The 16,631-nt window shown below is 46.1% G+C and overlaps 1 protein-coding gene across 2 annotated transcripts in view; it reads left to right on the top strand.

The window, feature by feature from the left end:
• The first annotated feature begins 1,336 nt into the window (after positions 1 to 1,336).
• LOC142566819 (organic cation transporter protein-like) overlaps positions 1,337 to 16,631 on the top strand; it is a 196,469-nt gene continuing 181,174 nt past the window's right edge. Inside the window, exon 1 of one of the 2 annotated variants that reach the window (XM_075677704.1) lies at positions 1,337 to 1,470. The gene's annotated coding sequence lies outside the window, so the exon portion shown is untranslated. The remainder of the gene's footprint in view (positions 1,471 to 16,631) is intronic. The other variant, XM_075677706.1, reaches the window with a different exon arrangement.

Genomic DNA, 16,631 nt, shown 5'->3' with positions numbered 1-16,631 from the left:
AAGAAAACCACAGCTTGTACCGTGTGGTCACAAACAGGAAGGTACATAGCTCTCAAAGTCATGATTATCCCCATCACAAAATGCTTCCGACGGTAAAGAATTCCGTTCTTTTATGATCCGAGGGAAAAAAAAGAATACATGAAAAAATTTGTGCGCGCAAAGTAAGGTTCAAGAGTACGAGCATGTGTATGTCTAGTTTGGCCTAGAAATTCGGCGTGTTAAGTAAGTTTCCGGTTTAATGTTAAATTTACCATAATAGAGTAAGTGGAGAAGTTGGAGCCTAACAATTGCCCTTCGGTGTTGTAAAACAGGGATCTTATTACTAGCCATGAGCGTTGACGGCGAGTCATTTCTCTGGTATCGGGAGCTGTAAAGTCAAAAACTTACAAATAATGCGGCGCGACGGGGGCCTGCTTTGTAACACGGTATTTGTTAGCGCTCTCACATTCCAGTTTACAATAAAACACTGCCCCTCTCGGCAGCGTAGTGGCGTAGGCGTGGGGCGCCCGAGCTTGAAGTCGCGGGATCGATCCCGGCCCCCGCGGCCGCATATCGATGATGGTAGAAATTGAAAAACGCTCGTGTACTTAGTTTGGGCACAAGTCAAAGAAGCCGAGGTAGTCGAAATTACGCGCCTCATAATCAGATCGACGTTTTCGTATGCAAAATAATAATAATAATAATGATAATAATAATAATAATAATAATGAGTTTAACTGAGAAAGCACTGAAAACGAAAAGAATGCACAACAAAATTTTGTGCCCAGAATTTCGCTGTGTCATTGTTCAATTCTATATTGTTTCAGTGTTTCTGTGCACTGAAAGTAACAATAGTTTGGGGCTACGTCCGTAACTTCAGCATTCCCCAAATGCATTTTGCCGGTGCATCCTGCATAAAACAGAGGATAATGTAAGCGAGTCATTCATGTGTACACGCTTTTGGAAAACTAGAAATCAGAAAATGAAAAATGCGAGAGTATAGAATATTCGCAATCTCAGAAACATACAGTAAGAAAGTGTCACTTCAGCACCATTATACCTTTTTTCTTCTCTACCAAGACTGGCTGGGAAACAAAGACGCTCAGCTCAGGGACAGTAATATAAACAGAAGGCATATCAGCATCATGAAAGGGAAACCAGAAGCCACACTGCGAGCCTGCCTGCGTTACGCTAACACAGGCGAGGTCGTCGAGAGAGCTGCACGCAACTGCCGCCGAGGCGGAGCACGTAACCCTTGCTGGGCGAAATCATCTTCCCCGCGGCGCTGTCGTCATCGTGGCGGCCGTGTGATCAGGTGACGGGGGGCTTCGCGTGCCGCGACGCTCGCCCGCTGCGCGGTGATAAGGTCTTGAGCGCCGTTTGACTCCTCGCCCGCCGATTGTGGATGTTCGCCGGCGTTGACATCCGCGAGAGAGTCGGAGGAGGCGCGAGCTGCAGGCCGGTTCCTCTTCTGCCCGTCGACCTACGGAGGTACTGTGCGGAACCGTTCCTCTCTTTCTTTGAAAAAAAAGGAGAAAAGCTTCGCTAGAAGCGTGCGCTAATCATTGAGCAGAGATCGAAAGGGTAGACGCAGGTTTGGGATTCAATATCGCTGACCTGCCGCTATTATGCAGTTTCGCAACCGCTCTAATTATGTGTTGCTCACCGCTGTTGGTAAGTGTCCGTGGCGTTCTGTAACTGAGGAAGAGGTTGTGGGTTCGATTTACGTCCGCGACGGGAGCAGTTGGAGGTACGGAAGAATCTAAACACAAATCGTTTTCCTATACGTTAGGTGGAGTTACAGAACACGAGATAGCCAAAATTGATTCGATGCATTTAAACTACAGCGGCTTTCATTGCCCCAAGGTAGAATTTTGGGGCGTTAGACCACACGAATCATCGAATCGTTTTGTCTATTTACTTGTGTGAAATTGTGCAATCTATATGCAAAAATGGCATTGGGGGAGTTCTTTCTTTTTCTCGATGTTCTCGATATTACCGGCCTGCGAGCAGAAAAATTATAAAACAGAGGACAATAGCGCGCAGTTGGGCTATTAGCTTGTTTATTGAAAGGTGTCTAACGTTCTGCACTAAAATCTTTAAAAGCTGTGCATCATGGCGTTCTAATGCCAGTACCAGTAGTCGGTCGTTGTCAGCAGGAGACAATTCACTAAGTCGATGTACAGTCTACTACGTACGGTGTGCTACGTACCGCATACTACCCTATGTACTGCGACGGAAAAGTGGACACTACACCGGCTGTCCCAACGAGCCTTTTCTCTTGTGTCTCTCTTCCTGTAGAAGTTGCAGAAAAAACACATCGCCGCATATGGCACTTGAATTTCCGCAGCAGCGCAGCCAGTATAAGGCGATCCATTTTGTCTCTCGCACAACACTGATGTGCCGAGTGACAGCAGAATAAGAAAAGACGTGCACAGAGCCATGAGCTGAGTAAACATTGTCTTCACGCACTCGTCCAATCTAGGAAACGATGATACGCGCGGCACTGGTTTTAAGTGTATTGCGGGAAAGAAAAAAGAAAACAAGACCCTCGACGTGCATTTCCCTATTCCAATGAAAACATGCTGCTCGGTTGAAACAATTCACTGAATTCGGCCTGTTGCAGCTGCACTAAATGCTTCTTGCATATCGCAAGAAAGACCGACAGCACTGCGCGCGCGTATGATAACGCTGATGAACGCTTGGAGCAGCTTTCCTTGCATCGCTAGACATACGACACTTACCGTGAGAGGCTTTGTGAGAAGGTACGTAAGATGCCAGCTTTATCAGGAAAGATCTTGTGACGACAATCGTCACAAAAATTGCGACATAGTGCTGAACGCACATTAGTACACTTTCCGGAAGAATTATAAACATCCAAAAGTAAACTAAACGTTATTTTGGCAACTTTAACCTCGTTGAAGTTGTCGATGAAGTTCTTTTCTCCTGGACTGGCATAAATTTTTGTTTCCATGTTTACTCGTGTCTTCGTGTTAGTGTGGCCCTTAGGACCGTGTTCGCGAGAATCGTGCTTACAATGTTGCACTCAAAAGGGACGTGATTTGCGCGGTACCCCGGAACAACATCCGTATTTTGTGAATTTAGGTCGAATCTTCTTTCTTTTTTTCGAATTATTTTTCTTTCATCTACTGCATCCCTTTGCCCCTTCTCCGGTACAGGGTAGCCAACCGAAGATAGTCACTGGTCAACCTCCCTGTATTTCTTTTGCCTATCTCTCTCTCTCTATCTGTTTATTTATTTATTTAAAGTCAATTTAGGAGAACGGTCAATTCGGCCAGTTGGCATTGATTCATAATTCATACAGCGCAAACAACGAAGACGAAGGGGAGACACGCAACGACAGGACCAAGCGCTCACTATCAACTCACCTTTATTTTTTTATTGCTATTGCAAACGAGCCTCTTGTTGCTCTCTGGGAATATTGAATGTAATCCCGGTCCGGATTATGCCGCATTACTTGCCCAAATGAAGAAGCTATCCGCTGGCCAGGCTGCGATTATCGCCGAGATGCAAGATCTCAAAAACAAATCTATGTCTACGACCGCATCTCTGGAGGCCCTAAGCAAGAGTCTGACGCACCGGGAGGGCAATTACCAAAGTGCATTATCGGCGCAAGCCTATATACAAGCCATACCAACAGACAGTGAACGTATACGGCGCAGCTGGTTCATAAACTGGACGCCCGTGTAGATGATGCTGAGAACCGGTCAAGGCGAAATAATTTTATTTTTATGGCCTTCCCGATCCGTCTGCACCAGAGCCATCAAACAAATCGGAAAGAATTATCTTACGCCACTGCTCGGATCACCTGAAAGTGCCACCCTAAAGAAATAGAGTGAGCGCACTGAATTGGCCGTTATTCCCGTGATCGCAAGCGTCCAACTATAGTTCAATTTGTATATATTAAAACCAAGGAAGCTGTCCTTTCTAATGGCCGTAACTTTAAAGGCACTGACTTCAGTGTTGCGGAAGATTTTTCGCCGGTTGTTTGGTACGCCCGTTAACGCCTTGTCGACTTCTTAAAAACTAAGTCCGTGCCTTTTTCCCTGCGTTTCAAAACGCTATTCATAGGTTCCAGGCGTTACGTATATGATGAAGCTTCGCAGATGGTTAAAAATGCAGCAACCACTCCGTAAGCAAAAAATAAATCGCTGCCCCCGAATAGCAGTTGTATCACCCACTTCTATCTCAGTAATCTTTACTAACATACGAAGCATCTTCCCAAAACGCGAAGACGTGCCTAATTTTGAACTAACATCGAGGATCAACGTGCTGGTACTCCCGGCTTAGTGACGACATTTCGGACTCGGAGGTGCTGGCTGACTTACCGCATTTTAACGTGTTTCGGAAGGACCGCACGGCAACACGGGAAGGAGGCGTCCTTATAGCTGTCAGCCAGCAGTTATCGTGTTCTGTTAGCGTCACGTCATACCTGGAAATCTTTTTCATTCATTGTCACGCCGCTCCACAATCAATATTACTGGGCGTTTGCTACAGACCCCCTCGAAGTAGCTCATATTTTGCCCCTCATCTTAGCAGTGTACTCTTTAAACTAACTGTTCAGTACCCCAGAGCTGACCTCTTCGTCTTCGGAGACATTAACTTTCCAGGTACTAATTGGCACAGTTTAGCTCCCTCTTTAGTAAATCCGACAGAAGCATGCAATTTTCTTCATGTTCTTTTTTTATTTTAACCTTGCTCAAGTTGTATCGGAACCAGCGCGCGTCACACAAGACACAGCTAAAATATTAGACCTAATACTAACGAGTTGACCAGACAGTTTATCGTCAATTGCCTTAAGTGACCACAAGGTAATTCAGTCTGCCTTTCACTTTCCGCCAGTTCCACGTCAGACATTTCAAAAGACAATACATTTTTTTAACAAAGGCTATGCGCGATAATGTATACGACTTCTTTATTTAATTCATGGCATCCTTCGAGCAACACACTATCCATACTAATTGGCAAAGGTGTAAAGAAAAAAATAAATGATCTAGCAAGCAGGTTCATTCCAAAGATAACGTTTCGAACGCCACTTCAAAAGGCATGGTTCACCAATTCTCTAAAGAGACGTGAAAATAAAAAGAAACGTTTGTACCGTGCAACAAAGGGCAGGACAAACGCATGCGTCTGGGATAAATATTACGCGGCGGAAAACGCATATTTATCAGCTATTCGGGAGGCAAAAGAGTTATTTTTTCACGACGATGTACCAAACATGCTGGTGAATAATCCAAGGAAATTTTGGCAGGTGATCAATGTTCGAGAAATAAACATTGTAACGTTAGTGAACGAAAACGGAGAAACGGTCGGCAACGGTGAATGCGCTAACCTCTTTAATACCGCTTTTGTGTCAGTGTTCTCCTATGAACCTAACTTGTCATTTCCCTCTATAGTTAACGACTAAACTAGTGTCATGCTATCGGTAACCTTCTTTGCGATGGTATTTTGCCCTTCATTGATAATCTGAAGCTAACATCCTCGGCCGGAGTAGATAACATAGCTCGAAAAGTGTTAAAAAATACTAACGACATCAGTGCTGCTTGTTTGTGTTTGCTGTTCTCGCAGTCATTCTCCACTGGCATCATACCACATGACTAGGAGGGGGGGGGAGGGCTGTTCCCATCTACAAATCAGGCGACAAGAACTCTTGACTTAACTATCGCTCCACCTCACTAACAAGCGTACCTTGCTATATTATGGAACATGTCATTTATACAGAAATTATGAAATTTTTTACACACAGGTAATTTTTTCGTCCTTCACAGCATAGATTTCGCAGCGGCTTTTCCTGCGAAACCCAATTGGCAGTTTTCCTGCATGATATTTACACTAACGTAGATATTAACGAACAAACACACTCAGTATTTCTAGATTTCGCGAAAGCATTTGATACGGTACCATATCAAGGAGGAGGAGGAGGAGGAGGAGGAGGAGGAAAAAACTTTATTCTTGTCCTGTACAAGGTGTTGCCACCCGCCTGGCTAGTCCCATGTTGGGACCGGGAGGTCAAGCCTCCTAGCCCTATCACGGGCGTACTGGACAGCCAGGACTTGAGGGATATGATCTGGAGATCTTATCATTCCTAAAAACCGATTCCGAGAAATGCCAGGGCCGAGCGACCCACACTCCCAGAGCATATGTTCAAGCGTGCATATCTCCTTTTTGCATGCTTTGCATATAATATTCATGTCTGCAATGTCATACCATTCCTTTATTTGTGCAGGTGAATAATAAGACTCTGTTTGTAATTGCCTAAGTGTAACTGCTTGTGCTCTGTTTAGTCTATAGTGAGGGGGTGGAAACTCCCTCCTTCCCATGTAGTAATGTTTTGTAATTTCATTGTATGTAATGAGGGTATCTCTCTGTAAGTTCTCCAATCCAGCAGAATCAAAACCATATGTAGAAGCGGCCCGGTCTGTAAGGTCGCGGGCGACGCTGTTGGCCGATTCATTTGGATTGACAGGAATACCATCAAGTGAACCAAGGTGCGCCGGGAACCAATAAATGAAACGCGTAACATTTGTTTGCCTTTTGTTAATTATTTTCGCAGCTTGTGGGGCAATTTTTCCCCTATTGAAAGCTCTAATAGCTGTTTTCGAGTCGCTATAAATTTCTGTAAATCTATCGTCTGTTAGTGCCAATGCAATGGCAACTTGTTCAGCGACTTCAGGTTTGCTAGTGTAGACCGTGGCGCAGTTGGTGCAATTGCCCTGATGATCCACTACTGCCGCCGCGAACTTAGTTCGATCGTTGTAAGCAGCCGAATCAACAAAGCAGGCTCCTCTGCCCCCTTTATCCATTTTCTTGATTAACGCCCTGGCTCGCGCAACTCTCCTGTTGATGTTATGTTTTGGGTGCATATTCCTGGGTAGCGGTGCGACAATTATGTTGTCTGCGAATTCTTGATTAACTTTAGTGTACTGTGCTGGATCCGTAATCGGGTTGATCATAATCTTGTCCAGGATTGATCTTCCCGTGCTGGTTGTAGATAGTCTCGCTATTTGTGATGTTTCTTGAGCCTCCGCGATCTCCATGGTCGTGTTGTGTATTCCTAACTTGAGCAATTTTGCAGTGCTGGTTCGAATTGGGAGCCCCAATGCGCTTTTAACAACTTTCTTGATCGCTGAGTCAAGCTTCTTGAGTTGAACCTGCGTCCAGTTGTACATGGCAGCGGCGTATGAAATATGACAGAGCACGAAAGAGTTGATTAACCTGATGAGGTTATCTTCTTTCATGCCCTTGTGTCTTCCTGCCAGGCGTCTGATCATCCTGCACGCGTTATCCGTTTTAAGGGTGATTTTCTTGACCTCCGTATGGTTTCCACCGTTTGCGTCAATGAAAAAGCCTAGTACCCTGATCACGTTGACTCTGGGTATATTGGCACCATTTTCTGTATGTAGGTGTATATTGCTTTCCGATAGAGGTTTCCAGCCCTTAGGCCTGCCCCCTTTTTCACGTCTATAAAGTAGCAACTCCGATTTATGTGGGGAGCACCTGAGTCCAGTGGGTCTCAGGTATTCTTCCACCGTCTTGATCGCTTCAGTCAGTGCGTCCTGTATCTGCCCTTCACTGCCACCGGCACACCATACAGTGAGATCATCAGCATAAATGGTATGGTCAATGCCCTTAATGTTGCCGAGCTTTCTGGACAGAGCAATCATGCACAGGTTGAAAAGGACGGGAGAGATCACCGATCCTTGGGGGGTTCCTCGATCTCCGAGCTGAACCACTTCCGAGTTTGTGTCTCCGACCTTTATCATCGCCGTGCGTGCTTCAAGAAAGGATTTGATGTATTTAAACATCCTCAACCCGAGTCCAATGTCTTCTATTGTTTTGAGGATGTACTCATGCTTGATGCTGTCGAACGCTTTTTCCAAGTCTAATCCCAGTATGGCCTTAGTATTTCTGGAATATCCGTCGAGTATGTGGTGTTTAATTTGCTTCATGGCATCCTGCGTGGAAAGTGCGGACCTAAAACCCAGCATGTTGTGGGTGTATATATTATTATCCTCTAAGTGGTCCTTTAGCCTGTTAAGGATTGCGTGTTCAGCGACCTTCCCCACGCATGATGTAAGTGATATTGGCCTTAAGTTGTCCAAGCTTGGAGGTTTACCCGGTTTCGGTATTAGTATAACTTGTGAAGTTTTCCATTCTTCTGGCACTTCGCCTGAGATCCATGCTTCATTGATGAAGTCTGTCAGCGATTCAATTGACGGCTCATCGAGATTGCTAAGTGATCTGTTTGTTACTCCATCAGGACCGGGGGCTGACTTTCGATTTAGTTCACTTAACACCCTCCGGATTTCGGATGTGCTGAAGGGTTGGTCGAGTTCAGGTTGAGCGGCTCCCCTGTATTCTGATTGAAGTGGCTGGTCCTGCTCATTTCTAACTGGTAGGTATTTGTCAATTAGTTGTTTGGTTACTGTTTCGATGGGCTGATCCTTAAGGGCTATGTGTATAGCTCGGGCAAGGCTGTGTCTCTGGTTGGATTTAGTGCCTTTTTCATCCAGCAGATGCTTGATCAAGTTCCACGCCTTGCCGTTCCTTATTTGCCCATCGATTGACTCACAGAACTCGTCCCACTGTTGCTGGCAGAGGGTGTTACAGTATTGTTCGATTTGTTTATTAAGTTCTGCGATTCTTTTTCTCAGTCTACGATTTAGCCTTTGGGCCCGCCACCTTCGGGTTATGGCTTCCTTGGCTTCTATTAAGTGGGCAAGTTTCGAGTCCATTGCCTCTACATTAGTGTCTGTAACAATTCTTTTGGACGCTGTTTTAATGTCCCTTCTGATGCCCTCACACCAGTCTCTGAGATTGAGTTTGGTGGTTTCTTTTCCGCTTTGGGCTCTTAACTTACGAAAAAGGTCCCAATCTACGACCTCGAATTCTCGAGTTCGGCCTTTCTCTACTTCCAGTTTGACTTCTATTACGTAATGATCGCTGCCAAAGTTCATGTTTGTGTTAGTCCATGAAACATGCTCTGTGTTCTTAATGAACGTAAGGTCAGGTGTGGTGTCTCTGCAGGCAGAATTGCCAACCCTTGTAGGATGTGCCTTATCCGTGATTAAGACCAGGTCTAGCTCATCCGCGTGGTTCCACAGATTCCTGCCCTTGGCATTCGTAGTAACGTAGCCCCATAGCTCGTGGGCTGCATTGAAGTCTCCTAATATAATGAGAGGTCTACTTCCAGCTAGATTAGGAGCCTTTTCGAATAATCTCTTGAAGTGTTGCTTCTGGTGCTTCGGATTGCTGTAGATGTTGAGTACGAATAAGCTATTGTTCCTTTGATTTTTGTGTGAAGTTGGTACTACAACCTCAACCATGAGGTACTCTAGGTTTTTGTCTACGATGCCTAATTCATGTGGGATGTGTGTAAGCTGCTTATTTACAAGCACGTACAGGCCCCTACCGAAGGTTTGACACTCTATGGCTCTGTATCCAGTGAGCGTGACATATCCATATCCTGTCTCTTGAAGTGCGATAATATCCGGTTTAGACTGAAGTGACCTAAGGTATTGCTGGATGATATTACGTTTGTTATTGTACCCCCCGCAATTCCACTGCCATATTCGAAATTCCTTCTTATTATGAGCCATATTGTATATTCATCTCCCCCACCTGGGGAGTTAGTGTAGCTCTGAGGAATGACGACCCGCATTGTTCCCTTACGTCCATTGACATAGTCATCATTTCCAGGGTTTTGATTCTTTCGCCAAAAGCTTTCAGTCCCTCCTTAGGGTCATTCAGTGCCGTCTGTATTTGGCCTACATTCATTGTTAACTGTGAGACACTGTCCATAAGCATCTGCATGTTGTCTTTGAAAGACGCCAGCGCTTGTTTGACTTCCTCCATCTGTGTTTCAGTGTTCTTGAGCTTACTTTCAACAGCCCTACGCTTGGCTGACATGGGTCCCTCACCAGCAGGCGCGGGGACTGGGGCTTCCTTGCGTGTATTAGTGCTATCTTTGTTTTCTGCTTGTTTAGCCTCGCTTAAGAGTTTCCTTATTGCCGTCATCTCTCTAATCATGTTCTGATTCATTTCCTTTAGTTCTGCATTCTCTTTCTTGAGTCTTTCTATTTCACGATCCTTACTTTGCTCTGGGGGTGGGTCACAAAGCATGGCACTTACCGGATCGGTACGCGCGTCGTCGGCCCAGATAAGTCTTGTCTTATTGGTGTCCCGGTGAGGAGGCGTCTTGTCCGCTATGGCTGTTCTCTGGCGAGTGTGCACTGATACGATCTCGACCGGGTGGTGTGGGTCTTCACCGCAATACTCGGGAAACGACGACGAAGCCGGGTATCGTGATTATGAAAAAAAGTTGAAAAGCTTGTATTCACTTCATTGGCACATTGTTGTGACTCTTATCCGAGTCTCGAGCGGTTCTGATCTAACACGGGGGCCAGGGCGGCCTTAAATAACCCCTCTTCGTTGAGGGAATCCACTGGCTAATCACGAACACCGAGTCGTTCACCACCTCTATCGCCCCTCACTGGTCGTCAGCGTGCTGCTCGGGGTGTTCATGTCCTGAACGAGCTGCTCGTGTACGTGGTGCACCTGTCTCCAACGTGTCACAACCGGAGGCAGCCACCGGCCGTCGATGCTTTCCCGTGGGAGTTCTCGACGAGGACCTTTTCATCGATAAGGGGCCACTTCGTGACGGTGAGGAGGGAGACGTTGCTGTCTTGAAGTGAATCAGGAGGCGTGAACATCTACCGTTACAACTGCATGTTGCTGGTGAGGCAACCTCCCCCCCCCCACCCCGTCGCCAGATGGAGTAGTCGAGGGCTTCTTGGAAAACTTATGTCGATCATAATAGCACCCCGACATATTGCGATGGATTGAAGCATTCCTTAGTAACCGCTCACAATTTGTCATTATTAACAACAGCACAATTCCATACCGGTAACTTCTGGAGTACCGCAAGGATCTCTTCTCGGGCCTCTCCTCTTCTTAATATATATTAACGACTTACCACTACATGTATCCTGCAATAATCTCAGGTTTGTGGGGATGCGCGACTCTCGCGCGTCCCCTGATATGTTTTTCCCGCATGGCGCGTCTCCTGTAATCCGGCTTCGCCGCGTGGCCTGCGTGATGCCCACGGCGGTCGATGTGGTTGGGGCGCAGTGCGAGAGATGGCGCGAGTGTTGCGTTGCTAACGCCACCTCACGGCAGGGTTACTTGGGGGCGCAGGGGAGGACGGGCTGGCGCTTCCCCGGCGGGTCGGCGAACGGCGCGGACATTCCGCGCGCGCGGCGACCGATGCTTCTGCGAGACCGCCTCGCGTGGCCGCCTTCGAACGCGCCACGATTCGCGTGACCATACACGCGAAGGACCAGGCGTTGGGATCCAGCATGGGGCGAACATATTCGCTCGCTTCCGGTCGCGGTGAGTCAGACTTCTAGATTTGTCGCGCGCCCATCGGCCTGTTTTGTGGATAGCAACTCGGCTAGCAGGCACTGACCTATGAAAGGTGCAATAAATGCCCTTGTGATTGTTTGCACTACTGTGTTGTCGTTCCTTTGTCCCAAGAGTACGGGTGTGAGAGACCCCACAGGTTTGAGGGTGACTGCGTCGTTTACCAAACAATCACCAGCATGTCTCACGAAATCTCCCTTCAGGAAGACATTAACCGCTTGCAATAATGGTGTGATTGATGAATAATGACGCCGAATCTAAATAAATGCAAAGTAGCGGTATTCTCCCGACGACGTCACTTACTATAGTAGGGTACAACTTTAGAAAAAAAGGGCGTTTACTACTCTAAGGCGGATGCACACGAGCCTCCACCAATGGGTGCGCACTCTGGACTGCCGTCATGAGCCGGACGGCCGGCGAGCCCGCCGATGGAGAAGATGGCTACCCGCGCTTCGAACTAGGCCGAGTCGCGTCAGCTGTGTGCGTCTGCCTCTAGAGTGGATTTCCAAGCGGTTTGTGGTGGTCTATCATGCCGGAAATATTATTGCAAGCTTACGATGCACCATTTATGCCGCGTGCGTTTATTGTGAGCCGTGATCCAACCAAGAAAGATTGCAGCGAGCATCGCTGACGCTGCGCTACGCTTTGTTCGAAAACAGGATCCCGCGGCGACACACCGCTACAAACAAACATCCTGCGTGTTTGTTCCATGGTGTAGTAGTAGTAGTAGTAGTAGTATTAGTAGTAGTAGTAGTAGTAGTAAATGGGGAGGGGTGCCGTGTAAATGTAAACCAGCGCAAAAGCATGCCGAGTTTTTTGTACTTTTGTCCCTTGCAAATTAAGCTGAAAAGCCGATGACGCGCAGCGTTGTCCTCAGGCACGGGGTTATTTTTCTCTCGTGATACGGCATGTGCTGTAGCATTCCAATCATGAGAGCGCTACCAAACCAGTCATCAAAACAAAGAACTCTTTATTTGTATCGAGCATTTTGCATTTTATAAGCAAGGATTTTCGAGCGGGACGATTTTAGTCGCGCAGTCAATCGGCTGTCGCGCTTCGGTCACCTGGGAGGGGCTTCTCCCCCCTCTCCCTGTGTCCTAAAGTTGTACCCCAACTATAGCTTACAAATACACAACAAATAACGTACACGTAGAAACTACGGAGTATTACAAATACCTTTGTGTTGCTCTTACAAATGACCTGTCTTGGAGCGCACATATTCCTTACGTCATCTCATCTTCCAATAAATCTCTCAGTTTTTTTAAAACGAAACCTAAAGGAAGCCCCCAAGCATGTGAACTTGCTAGCCTATACAACCATAATCAGATCTAAACTCGAATACGCATGTGTCGTATGGAGCCCTCATCAAGCATATGTAATCAACGCGCTTGAATCACTGAAAAACCGCGCCATAAGGTTCATCCATTCAACGTATTCGTATTATGTCAGCGTGTCCTCATTGAAAAAAAGAATCCGGTGTGGTTACCCTCGCTAATCATCGTCGCATCTCAGCTCTCTCTCTCTCTCTCTCTCTCTCTCTCGGTTTCATAAGCTTTATCATACTTCACTTAATGAACCACCCTATATTATTCGCGCTTCCCGCATATCACACCGCGCTCGGCACACTTATCAAGTTGGCCATCCTCGCATTCATACTACCACTTTTTCAGGCCCATCCTTTCTTTTTTTTCGTGCAGCAACAGATTGGAACAATCTGCCCCACCAAATTGCCGCCATAACCCTTACACCCACATTCATGCAAGAACTAACAGACCATTTCTTCAGAATAAAAAATACAGGATATGCTATTCGCATTCATTATTTGTGCTATCTATGTATGTAATTTATGAAATTACGTACCCACTTCATTCACGTGTGTTGCATTCAAAACTTGCGTTCTGCGACATTTAACTGATGTATAACGAATATATGTACACCCACCCCTTATGTTATGCCCGTGTGGAGTTTCTAAGGCAATAAAATTAAGTTAAATAGAGCCACCAAGCTTCTTCTCGCGCATGCTCGCCATAATTACACGCTATCCCAACAATATCTAACAAAACACACCGGCATCAGAATAAAGTAACAGTCGGAAGTTTGCGTTGTATAGGAATTATGAATTGAAGACACTGTCATGACCTCGCTTTGATTTTAGTGCTGCAGTTTGTGAAACTCGCAACCGCCAATAGTTTCCATCCGCAGTGCTCACAGAATGCCAACTACAGGACAGGCCACTTGGCGTAGGCGCCGATGGGCTTTCTATGCCGTCACATCACGCGTAAGTGGGGCTACTCAAACGGAATAGCTGGTTGCGAGATTCTTGGTGCATATTACTAGAGCTATCTTGTCCTCTTCTCCTGCGTATCTCATCCTCAGGGAAGTTTTGTGTTTTTCAGCCGAGGACCAAGTACAGATGTTGCACACTATGGGACTCCAGGAAGACGCTGCTACTGTAGGCTGATTTGGTGCCCCCACCAGGTGTTTCAACAGCACCACCTTCTCTTTGTGTCGTCGCTCTCGCTGCTGTTCTCTATATTCATGAATTTTTCACATTATTTCCTGGATGCTTATTTTGATCTTCTGGGTGGAACTGTGTCCTTTTGCTTCTCTGATCTATACTCAACCCTTCCTGGCCCTCGGAAAAGCTCAGGTTCGAAACTGTCGTCTATGGATTTAATCTTGACCAATTCGTTGTCAAAGGGAATTTCTGTGGGCTCCGTACCTGAGGTTGCGTTGTGTTTTTTTTTTCTTGCATCACAGCGCCTTTTTTTATGGCCTTAAACCTGTTCTGGCACTGCTATGCAGTTTTGCAGTGCCCTGTTTCATCTTCTATATCTAGAGCAATTGCAGCCCACATGGCCTTTTCGTTCTTAAATCTTTTCATCAGGCCCACTTGGCTCAAGTAATCATAAAATTTGTCCAAAACGACCCTTGTTTCCCCTTCACTCTATTCAGTTGTTTCAGGAATCTTCGTGCCCTGATTATTTCTTTCATCAGCATCTGGTAATGAGAAAACAAATTCATGCACGTCAATTATTGTACAAATGGCTCTGTCAGTACCATCCAAGAAATAATAGCCACAAAAGTGACAATGGCAAGGGCGATACATATGAAAGAAAGCTAACTGTCGACTGAAACATACCCAGTCAAAAAAAATAACAATGAGTCCTATTGGCACCAGTTGAACCCAATAGGTCAACTGATTGGGTTCATGAATCCAATTGCGTATTCCTTTGGGCCCAATAGGATGGTGCGCCATTTATTGGTCTGATTTGGGTGAAGTTATTTTCAATTGGAAGCACTGACTGGGCTCAAATGATTGAGACCAATGGGTTTCGAAAACACAACTGATGTTTGACCAGTTATTTCAGTTGGAAAATTTTCCAATTGGGACCTTTTTTTTTAGTGGACATGCATGGTTTCAGGGTGTGAATTATATGTATTTCGTAAAGGGCCCAGTTTCTCCTACACTATGTCTGCTCGGTGGGCGACATACTTCAACGTCTACAAAAAACTCCAAGAAATGCAATACTTGCCAGGGCTGGTAGACAAGCTGCTGCTCGCAATTCCTGATGGTCCTGCGACTGCACTCCGACTATCGGCTTTCGCATTGCTGTTCGCACTGCCGTTGATCGACTCCACCAACGCATGCAGCTTTGTTGGATCTGTAAAGCGTAAAGAATGATTTAGTATAATTATTTGGCTCCCCATCTTTGTGCTACTAGAACTTGCTGAGAGCGGGCCGCGAAAGTGCATCGCGCTGCGTTGCTGACAATACGATCGACTGCCCGCGCGTACGTTGCTAAATACGAATATTTACTCGCCATAACATCGTTTATTTCATCCACATGTATCACCATATGATGTCTCTTGCAATTAATTATAAAATCCATTGGTGTTTGCTTGCCACCAGGTATGTCGGAGGACACAGTTTGACAAGGTTCGAGCGCTTGCCGCGGACGCTCGGCACCTACAAACAATAAAATGTGCGCGCGCGCGTGTTCGCGTACGTTTTGCGCCCCAGGGGCAAAGTGGCGTTGCATGCAAGCACTCTGCACGAGGTGCAGTTTTGTCCTCAATGTTGACCCTCCGCAGTACGCCACCACCGCGGTGCAAAGCGTACCATTCTGGTTTCGGGGCAATCCCGAGGCAAGGTGATCGAGGACGCTATGAGGCAGAAAACACCCATATAAAATTACAGAAAGGGAACTGTACCTTCCACAGTGAAACAGAAATAAGAGTAACGGTGGCGTTGTTAACTAAAGTATTCCACCGAGAGATGGCGCTAGCAAAATCAAAACTAGCGTGAAATTTTATCGCGGATGGACGTGTTTTTCCAAGGCTCCGTGGCGGCGACGAAATCATAAGTTCTTTGTGCATGCTTTGAGCTTGCTTCTGTTTTTGATTTGCTGATTTATTTAATAATGAAATAATAATTGGGTAGTTTCCTTTTTTTATCTTTCTTTCTTCGTGTGCGCTGGTGTGTTTCGTGTATATTTGGTTTTGCAGGATAGCCAGAACATCATTTCGCGCCACGTGCTTAAACACGTGCAACCGCGTGGTACGTTGTCTTTATAGCTTTTATATAGTAGCGTGGAAGTGGCAAGACTAATACCTATTACTTGTTTTACGCTGTGTGCTTTGGTATCGGAAATATTGCTTTGGTAGGAAAGTGAGAGCGAGGCCGCGTGGTTGAACACGTGCGAAAACGTGGCATCCTTTAAGCCTGTGCGGCATAGATGGATGGATGGCTAGATGGATGGATGGATGGATGGATGGATGGATGGATACAACTTTATTGTGCGGCATTGATTGCTTTTAAAGCAATGATGAGAATTACTTTGCAGGATTTTAAGGATTTAGATACTGTGCCAATCGCTTTTTGCTAGAAGGCGCGTGCTCTGCATTATTATAGTATTATAGTATTTGCATTAGAAAATGCCGTGCAATACATGGCAAGAAAGCCTGGAAAGCGTGCAGTGTGCACGCTTTCTCGTCCCTAAAGGCAGACGACGGGACGGATAAGAATGGAGAGAGAATCGAGTCAATCGGCCGACACTCATGTCAATGCTAGGCTGAAGAAAATTGAGGCCTTCCAGGATCAGTTTTTCAAACACGTCGAAGACCTCAAAAATGAGCTAAATTTGGAGCGTTATGCACGGAAGGTAGTAGAAAAAAGACTTCAAGCAGCCGAGGAAAAGCTAAACAGG

The sequence above is a fragment of the Dermacentor variabilis genome, unplaced genomic scaffold, assembly GCF_050947875.1.
Source record: "Dermacentor variabilis isolate Ectoservices unplaced genomic scaffold, ASM5094787v1 scaffold_13, whole genome shotgun sequence".
NCBI classification, from domain to species: domain Eukaryota; kingdom Metazoa; phylum Arthropoda; class Arachnida; order Ixodida; family Ixodidae; genus Dermacentor; species Dermacentor variabilis.
This window is presented reverse-complemented; position numbering and strand designations above follow the sequence as displayed.